This window comes from Aulonocara sp. 'chitande type north' Nkhata Bay, linkage group LG3 (genome assembly GCF_057382095.1).
Source record: "Aulonocara sp. 'chitande type north' Nkhata Bay isolate Kocher_YH1m ecotype deep benthic linkage group LG3, A_spYH_male_GT1.1, whole genome shotgun sequence".
Classification (NCBI taxonomy): domain Eukaryota; kingdom Metazoa; phylum Chordata; class Actinopteri; order Cichliformes; family Cichlidae; genus Aulonocara; species Aulonocara sp. 'chitande type north' Nkhata Bay.
In genome coordinates, this window is record NC_141346.1 from 58,489,121 (window position 1) to 58,498,272 (window position 9,152).

Consider the following 9,152-nt stretch of genomic DNA (forward strand, 5'->3'; position numbering starts at 1 on the left):
TGTGCTGAATCCTTTACAAGCACTCTTAAAGAAAAACAACATTAGCCAAACACAAGGTTCATCCCGGTTGTCAGGTGTCGGCCATCCAGATTCCAGAGGAGCTGTGAAAAGTCATAAAGTTAACACTCGCTGTGGAAAAAGTAACAATGGTCTCATCACAGTATGTCTCACACTGCATTCATTTCTTCCCTGTAACATTCTCTCAAAAACACAGTGTAATTTCATCATCAACATATAGCCTGTAACTACAGTTCTCTTCATACAAAATCTCAATAATCCTGTGGTAGAGAAACATCATTAAGTTGTGTCCTGCTGTAAACCACATGATCAAATCACATGATTAACCATCTGCTGTAAAGAGAAATGTAAATGTTAGCACTGCGCAGGTGTGTACACACTTTCTCACAGTAATCTCTGTGAGCAACACAAGGTAGTGAATGACACACACATGGTAAATTCACAGACATAGAATTTAAACTAAAAAGGTTAAATTTTCAGAGTTCACATAGTCATGTGACCCAAGTTTCCTCCTGTGGTCTCCTGCTCCTGCAACAGAGACACACACAGAGACACATCCACACCTTTGTCAGGTGGGGGTTGACTTCACACAATGGTGTTAAGTCAGTCAGTCTTGTCAGCTTTTGTCAGTCAGTCAGTTTCCCATTTATTTTAAAACTCTTACTCATTCACTCAGTGATTCCTTCTTTTGCTAATTGTGGAAATTATCATCGCATCCGTTTCCACGCTCAGCAAAACAACATCATTTCAAAAAGAAAAATAATTTAGACTGGATTTTCTCGCTGAATCCTTTTGGACAGGAACTTGTCTCAAATAAGTGGATTTCTCCTGAGCCCATTTTAATTTTGGAGAAGCTCACTTTGCAACAGTTTTCTCGACGACGCTTCGATTCTGATCGTGCTCAAACAGAGATCATCAAACAAAACTTTCAGTGCACCATGAAAGTAACAAAATAAAAGAAAGAAAATAAAGGAAATCAAAGGAAAGAAAGGCCTTGTTTAAGTCATGACACGTGTTCTTCATGCCAGGGGGATAAATCGTCACAACCCAATTGGCAGGCTCAACTTAAATAACAAAAGACAAATCAAACAGCCAGTTTAATCTCAAACATTCATCCAATCAGCCATACACACAACATACAGCATAACCCTGTTGTCTTAGCACATAATAAGTTTTAGTTCTCATGTAACTAAATGTGTGCCATGGTAAAACTTCTTCACACACCAGAAACTCACAATCAGCTCACTCAGCTCACTCATTTAAGACCTCTCATCTATGATGCAACCATCTGTCCTCCTATAATATTCAGTCCACTAGTCTATGTATCACTTTCATCTTACTAGTGACTTGGACAAGATGACAAACAGAATCTCATGCTTAAGATGCTGTCTGGTCTTCATGAGTATCATTTATGTGTAAATGCATGTAGGGTTAGTATAGTTAATGCATTTTCAGTATGTTTTTGTGTTCTTCTCTCATCACACTTTCATTATTCTCATCACTGCTTAAAACAACACACATCTCTCTCTGTTTTTTTTTCTTTAACTGTACTTTTCTCCAAAACAGAAAATAGCATTACAGCTGTTTCAGACTTAGAAACACCAAACACTCTTCGTGCTATCATTCATCCACACAACTATTTTATTTCTTTTTGTCCACTGGGCAGGTGACCTGCAGAATCATGTCTGCCCCAGCTGGATACCTTTCACACACACCATGACGACAGACACACTCACGGACTGGATCAGGAGAAAAACTTTCTTCATCTTCACACTCTGTTACAGAAACACCATATGGTTTTTTTTGTTTGTTTGTTTTGTGTCAGGGATGGATATGTAGTTGTAACGTTTGTGTTCACTAACTTTACTTTCTGTTTCCTACCCTGCCCAGTCTGTCTTGGACTCAATGCTTCTCCCAATGTCTCTCCATACTCAGCCTCTGCTCTCTCACGCTCTTCTCTGGCTCTACTTTCTGCTAACATTCTTGCTTCTCTCCTCTTCTGAACCTGCTCCAGCCACAACTTAGCAATTGCTAACTGCAATTCCTTCCTCTGCTTCGCTTTACCTGTTTTACCAGCTACACTTACAGCTATTCTTTCTACCAGCATTTTACACTGAACTTCCACTAATGTCCCTTCAAATCCACATTTCTTACGCCAACAACCTACATACTGCGTGCTGCCTGGTAAAAATTTCTCCATAAATTTTAAATCTCCTTCTAAGGCAGACTTACACATTTTATTCTCCATTAACAATCAGCCACACTCACGCAGACCACGTCTGGCCCGCACACACACACAACATAGGCCTATCGCTTGCGTCTGCACGCACAGCTAGAGCTCTCTGTTGAAAACTCTCAAACGCCCCATATGGCGGATAATTCAACCTTCGGACACTCTCTAACGCCCCAAATGGCGGAGATTCCGGACTCCTTCACGGCGGAGACGCCGAACCTAGGTTATCTCCACGCCCCAAATGGCGGAGAACTCTCTACGCCCCAAATGGCGGAGAAGCCTGCGTCTCTCTCACGCGGCTAGCGCGCTCCCGGACTCACGTTTAACGCACAGCCCGTAGCCGCTCTCTAAGGCCTTCTGTACTCACTGTTTGTTTACGTTCATGGGAAGAGCCTCTGGATCCCGTCAATCGTCATCCATCCCGAGGGGAGGTCAGGAGCAAACTTCCCGGCCTGGTGGCAAGCCAAAAACACCAGGGCTTTACGTCAATCATCCCAGACGTTGCGGTGGCGTCCTCTCCCTCTCCTCGGTGGATGCAATGTGTTAGGCTCCGGCTCCGAAGGACCAAATAAATGTTGGGTCTGTGTTTCCACAAACCCCGCTAATTCTAGAGACTTATTCATCATGAAGAAAACAAGACAGTCGATCGATCCATTACTTGCGCAAGGGAGGCCTCGTCTGTGTCCAGCACGACAATGACCCCAATGGTGGCCTCCTCTCGCTGCCTTTTATTGACAATCTTCAAACAATAGTTTACAAAGCACCTCCCCTTGCAACCCCCCTTTGGTTACATAGACAAGGCACTGTATGTAGGGTTGCCAACCGTCCCTTAAAATACGGAATCGTCCCGTATTTAGAAACAAAAGCACACGTCCCGTATTGAGCTAATAAGGGACGCACTTTGTCCCGTAATACAGTGAGAATCAAAAGTAGTCTATAAATGTTTATGGAATTAACGCTTTGTTTGAAAGCATAATTCCCAGCCCCTCTCCTGCTTTGTGACCAATGAGCTGACAGCACACTTATGACAATTCGAGTATGACAATTCAGATTACCGCTCATCTCATTGGTCGAGGAAAGGTCGCTGCGGAGAAAATACCGGAAGACAACAGATGACCACAACAAGAAGCATGGCCAACAGGGGAACAAACGCCGACTCTGCGGTGCAAGTCTCGGATGACAGTACACCTAAAGCTGGGCAAACACTGTGCGATTTTTTTCAGTCACGTTATTCAGCTCCTGCTCAAACTGCACGATTGACTCGCAGGGGTTAGAAGTTGATAGGTCACGATGCAGAGTCTCACACTATACCGCCCGATGCTGTGATGCGACCTGAGTGCTCACACTGTGCCTCCATAACATGAAGGTTATAACAGAAAATCTGTCGCTCGCTCTCTCTGTCTTTCACTCACACAGACACACCACCACCATCAACTTTGCTAAATTGCTAATGAAAAACATTGATCAGGCAGCTGTGATTGAGCAGCAGTGTAAATCCAACTATTTTCACGGTTGTTGTGGTCGTGATAATTTTGTGATGCCACATCGAAAAGGCTCGGATGAGCTTTCCAAAGTTCTACAAGTTGTGCCTCCATCGCTTGTGTCCAGATCACAGCCGTGCTGCTCCGTCTTTTTCACCAACGTTTACGTTTGCGCGTGAGCAGTGTGAGCGCCTGTGGTGACACCCTCACGAGCGATTGATGATCGGGAGCTGGTCGTGAGGTGTTAATCACTTCTCGTTACCCCACGTAAACTACACGACGCACGATGAAGGCCAAAATCGGTCCGATCACTCAAAAATCGGCTCAAATTGGGCCTAAAACCGCACAGTGTGAGTGCAGCATTAGAGCAGCAATGTTTGTTCCCCTCAGAGAAAGGGAAGAATGGGAAAAGGAAAACACCTGGCTGGAAAACGTTAATATGGGCATGTGCAGTGAATATCAGCGCTATGTGGCCAGAAGTGTGATAATATAATTTATTTTGTGTAATAAACAACTGCAAGGATAGATGATTACAACAAATAGATGACTAATACATAAAAGTAATACATAGATGAATAATGATGATGAGTTATGATGTGTAATCATGGGAACAAGCGGGTTTACAAACAGGAGCAGCTGATTAGCATTAGAAAAGCTGAAATAATACCTCAGCTGAAGCCAATTGCACTAAATGCACTATATGTGCACTGTTACAAGAATATTTTTCGTTCTATTGCTTTCTATTAATTTATATAATTTTAAGTTAAGCAGGACAGAGTTCTTTTAAAGAAAGATTTACTTTTATTCTCAAAAGTTAAGCATGACAGGCTTCTGTTTAAGAAAGAGACCTGTTTTACTGTGTTAATGTTGTCATTTTGAGCTAAAAATAAATGGCTAAATGATCATTTGTTTCCCATATGGTCATATCACAAAGAATAGAATATGCATCTGCTTAAATCAACTTCAAGTCAAATGGTTAAAAAAATAATTTCACACACAAAAAAAGAGCTAGAAAATTCACCACACTGGGAAGGGTGAAGACAACTGGGTCGCCCGGCCCTGGCCACGAAGTGTCCCTTATTTATTTTTCAGGGAGTTGGCAACCCTAACTGTATGTAAGTGTGTGTGTGTGTGTGTTGTGTGTGTGTGTGTGTGTGTGTGTGTGTGTGTGTGTGTGTGTGTGTGTGTGTGTGTGTGTGTGTTACCTCCTGCTGACCAAAGGGTCATAAACCCAGGAAGTTTACATCAAAAGAAACAGATCTTCCAGATAGGATGTATCTACAATAAAACCTCCCCCAGCACAGAGTGGTTGGAGAGGTGGCCAGGATCAAAGGAATGGCTTTGATCCTACTGCTTGAACTAAGACTGTACAAATTTAAGAAACACAATGGCAACATTCAACAATTAGACTTAACAGTAACACCACCACTTTACTCTGTTCTACCTGTCACATCATTTTATCAGGAAACAAATATGCTCATGTTTTTACTATGTTTGTCTTGAAGATGTAAGAAGATCACATGGTGCTTTTTATTATTGTGTTGGTTTGTTTGCTGTCTCTTGGATGGAGCCCAGCTGTGCGTGGCCCCTGGGCCTGTGGTCAGAGTGTGTGCTGGATAATCCGGCCCAGGATGAGGCCAAACTGACATGGGATGAAATGTCTGTCACATAATTGAGCTTTGTGAGACATGTACGACTTTAATGTGAAACATTCAGAGTTTTTTCTCTTGTTGTGTTTGAAGCAAAGTTACAGAGGTTTGATTACAGACACAGCTGAGAGTTTGTAATCTGTCATCATTTTAAAAGGTTTACATTTCTTCAGTATATCCACATTTGCAGCTGGTACCTCAACCTCCACTTGTCCAACACAACTGCTGTCCACTGCCTCCATGACATTGTGATTTTGCTGTTGGTCTTCTGTCAGATCTTCATCAATCACTTCTGCACGGGGCACACCTTCAGACTCTGCAGCTGCATAACGAAAGCCTGTAAGATAAAATTAGACATAAGGTAAATGTACACCAATATTCCAATGACAGGTGTGTGATTCATCTGGAAGTTATGTGCGGATTAGTGTACAGTGATAGCAATTTAGTATGTTTTTAGAGGGGGGGGGGGGTTGTTTACCTCCGATGGGTGCTCTTTTTCGCTTCCGTTGCGTACGCCTTGAGTGCCGGTCTGAGTCTGATACAGGTATGTCGTCATGCCCCATGTGCAGTGTTGGTTCCCAGTCTGGATTTGTTACATCCATTTCATATGCTGGTTTGCCTGCAATAATGCCAAATCATAAGCTACTCAGTCGACATGATGTGGTTCTGCAGCATCACACATTAGCATGTTTTATCTCATTATCTATGACCTCAGCACGTTGAAAATCACACTAAAAGCCTTTCAAGAGTGATATGAATTAATTTAGAACTCACCGGAAAGAAAATGCTGTGAGCAAACCAACAAAAAGCTGGGGATTGCAGAGAACTCGATATCCCCTCGTCTCACCGCTGCAATCCAAGCCTGACGTCTTTGTTTAGTAATATCGGATACATGGGATCCCTCACGTTGCCTCCAGGATGGAAAACGATGAAAAGAGAGCCCGTTATCCAGCTTCTTGCCTTCACGATCGTGTGATCTAACGTTGCAACCGACAACACAACACGTACGATCCATAGCTGAAATGGTATCCTTTGGCTGGCCTACTGTCATGGCGGAAGGGGGCGTGGCCCATCTCCCGTGACATCACGCTCCAAAGCCCTATAGGTGGGAAAATGTACCATGTCGACCAATCAAAAATGATATGGAAACATGACATTTGGTTGTTTAGCAAAAGGGGGAAGTTTTAGGAGTGACCGGCAAGAGAGAGCGAGTGAGCGAAAGAGAGAGAGAGTTTTGATACGTGAGAGATTTGTGACGTTTACCGTGTTTGGTCTCAAGTTAGTTTGTTGTCTTGTGTATTTAGTGTGTAGCTGTTGTTTTGTTTTGTGTGTCAGTTCTACTAGTGATCGTCACAGTTGCTGCCTTAAAGCCAACAAAGGCAGATTGCAGTGTAAACGCTGAGTGACACACCTGCTGTCAGACCTGCAGGTTTATCCCTGTGCTGTTCTCATATGTGTTAGAGTGACACAAACTATTGTTTGACACCTGATTGTTCTGTAAATAGTTTGAAATGATTATATGAAAAACGTCTGAGCCTTGGCTGCATTTTTTGGTAAATAGTACCATATAACTTTGTTGTTTGCAAAACGTGTGCGTATTTTTAAAAGTGTACAATCTCTATTTGCATTTCAAGTTATGAAGATGATTCGTTAAACATGTGTGTGGTTTTTACAGTCAAAATATCACTTTCTACTTGTATTTTAAATTTTGTCTGAATTTAGATAAATTGTGCTGATACAGTTGGTCAAAATGAGAAAATAACAGATTGGCAAGATAAACTGTTTTTAAAGGTAAAATATAGAGGCCACATCAAAAGTAGTCAAGAAGGGTTAAAGGCTAAAAGCAAAGTTGTCACCAAGTACTGTTTATATTTGTGTGTATTGCTGCAGCTTTTTTGAGTATTAATTTGGTGCCTTTGTGTGAAATAATGGTATTGTGAGTGATCCATATAGTCACAAAGAATAGCCACTTGTTTCTGTGCTACCAAAGTTCCCCGGCTTTCATTCAAAATGTGTTTATCGTCAGCACCTGCACATTAAACTACTTAAACATTATAAATGTCTTCAAGCTCACACTGAGGCCTGTGGGGTACTATCAGCCACTGAGACAGTACACACATTTATATGTGTTTGTATATGAATATTTCATACTTTAAGACTGCCTGTTTATTTAAGGGAGATGAACAAAATACATTGGAATTGTACAAAATAATATCATGGATGATAAATTAAATAGATTTTAAGTAGATGCTTGTGCATTCTTAAAGTCTTATATGTTGAACTGAACTATGTGATCTGTTCAAAGCCTTAATCTTAATTTGAAGTGAAATGTGCATTTTGAGTTTATACACTATGTATATAAGGCGACCGTTTCCTTTTGCAGTATTTTTGTGTGGTGTACTTTTCTATGTCTTAACAAAAGGGGAACAAAGGTGTTTAAGTTCACCTAGGATGATGTGTTTTAATTTTCACATGGTCTTGCTTGAATTTGACCCTGACAAAGGCGTATGAACTCTGTCAGCTGTTTGGAGTTTCCATTTTCTAAACTTCTACATTCTGAACCTTCTTCAGCCCTGAACAGATGATGAAACACTGAATGATTTCAAGCTCACACTTTGTCTAATAAACTTACATCTTTCATTCTTTATACAGATTGATGGACTGTGGTTTGTCAGAGATCAGCTGTGATTATCTGGCAGCAGCACTGAAGTCCAACCCCTCCCATCTGAGAGAGCTGGACCTGAGCAGGAACAACAAGCTGCAGGATTCAGGAGTGAAGCATCTGTGTGGTTTCCTGGAGAGTCCAGGATGTGGACTTGAAACTCTGGGGTCAGTCAGCATGTTTTAGTTGTGCTGAGATGAATATGATGTGAAAGTTGTGCTGACACTAAACTGCAGACATCAGGCTGATATTATACTGATCCACACTGAGGATCTTCATGGTAAAGTCTGTTTTCTTCTTCTCTGGTTTAGTCCATTGACTGCAGCAGAACAATGTTCACATTTCAAACCTTCAAAGAAGAAGAAAAATCCTCCACTGGATAATTCACTGTGAAACTCTCCAACTCTTCATTCCACCTTAAAGTCTGTCTGACACTGAAATCCAAAGCAAAATGTGCGTTTGCTTTACAGACAGCAGTCCAACACAAACACACACATCATCCAAAACACAGTCCAACATCCAAATCTCCTCCACTGCCAGCATGAATGATGGGAAAGAGAAGGAGGAACACTCTGACATTCAGGGTTAGAATGAGTTTCATGAAGCAGACTGTGAAAATCAAAGCTGCATTAGAAAGCTTACATGAATGAATGAGTGGACAGAAGTGGACAGAGATCATCTGAAGCACTTCAAAGGCTTTAAATCAGCACATTTCTCTTTATTCTTTATCAACTCTGTTAGTTTCTCTCAGTTTTCTGTGGAATGAAGCTAACAGCAGGCTAATAAGATGCTGACCAATAGGTTTCTATTAAAGGTTGTAATTTGTATATGAAAAAGTGCTTTGGCTCAGCAGGGATCAGCTTACAGGTAGAATACAGCTGCTGGATGGGATTAGCATGTCATAGCTATCTACCAAACTGCTAACTGGGGGATTTCAGGCCATCTATGGATCATTTTTGCTAACTGTTTATTCAGCTTAGGCTCACAGGGCTGCAGCCTGTGCCCTAGCTGTCATAGGGCAAGAGGCGTGGTCCACCTGCACAGGTGAGCAGTCCATCACAGGGCCAACAGAGAGAGACAGAGAAGCACTCTCTCACATCCACACCTAC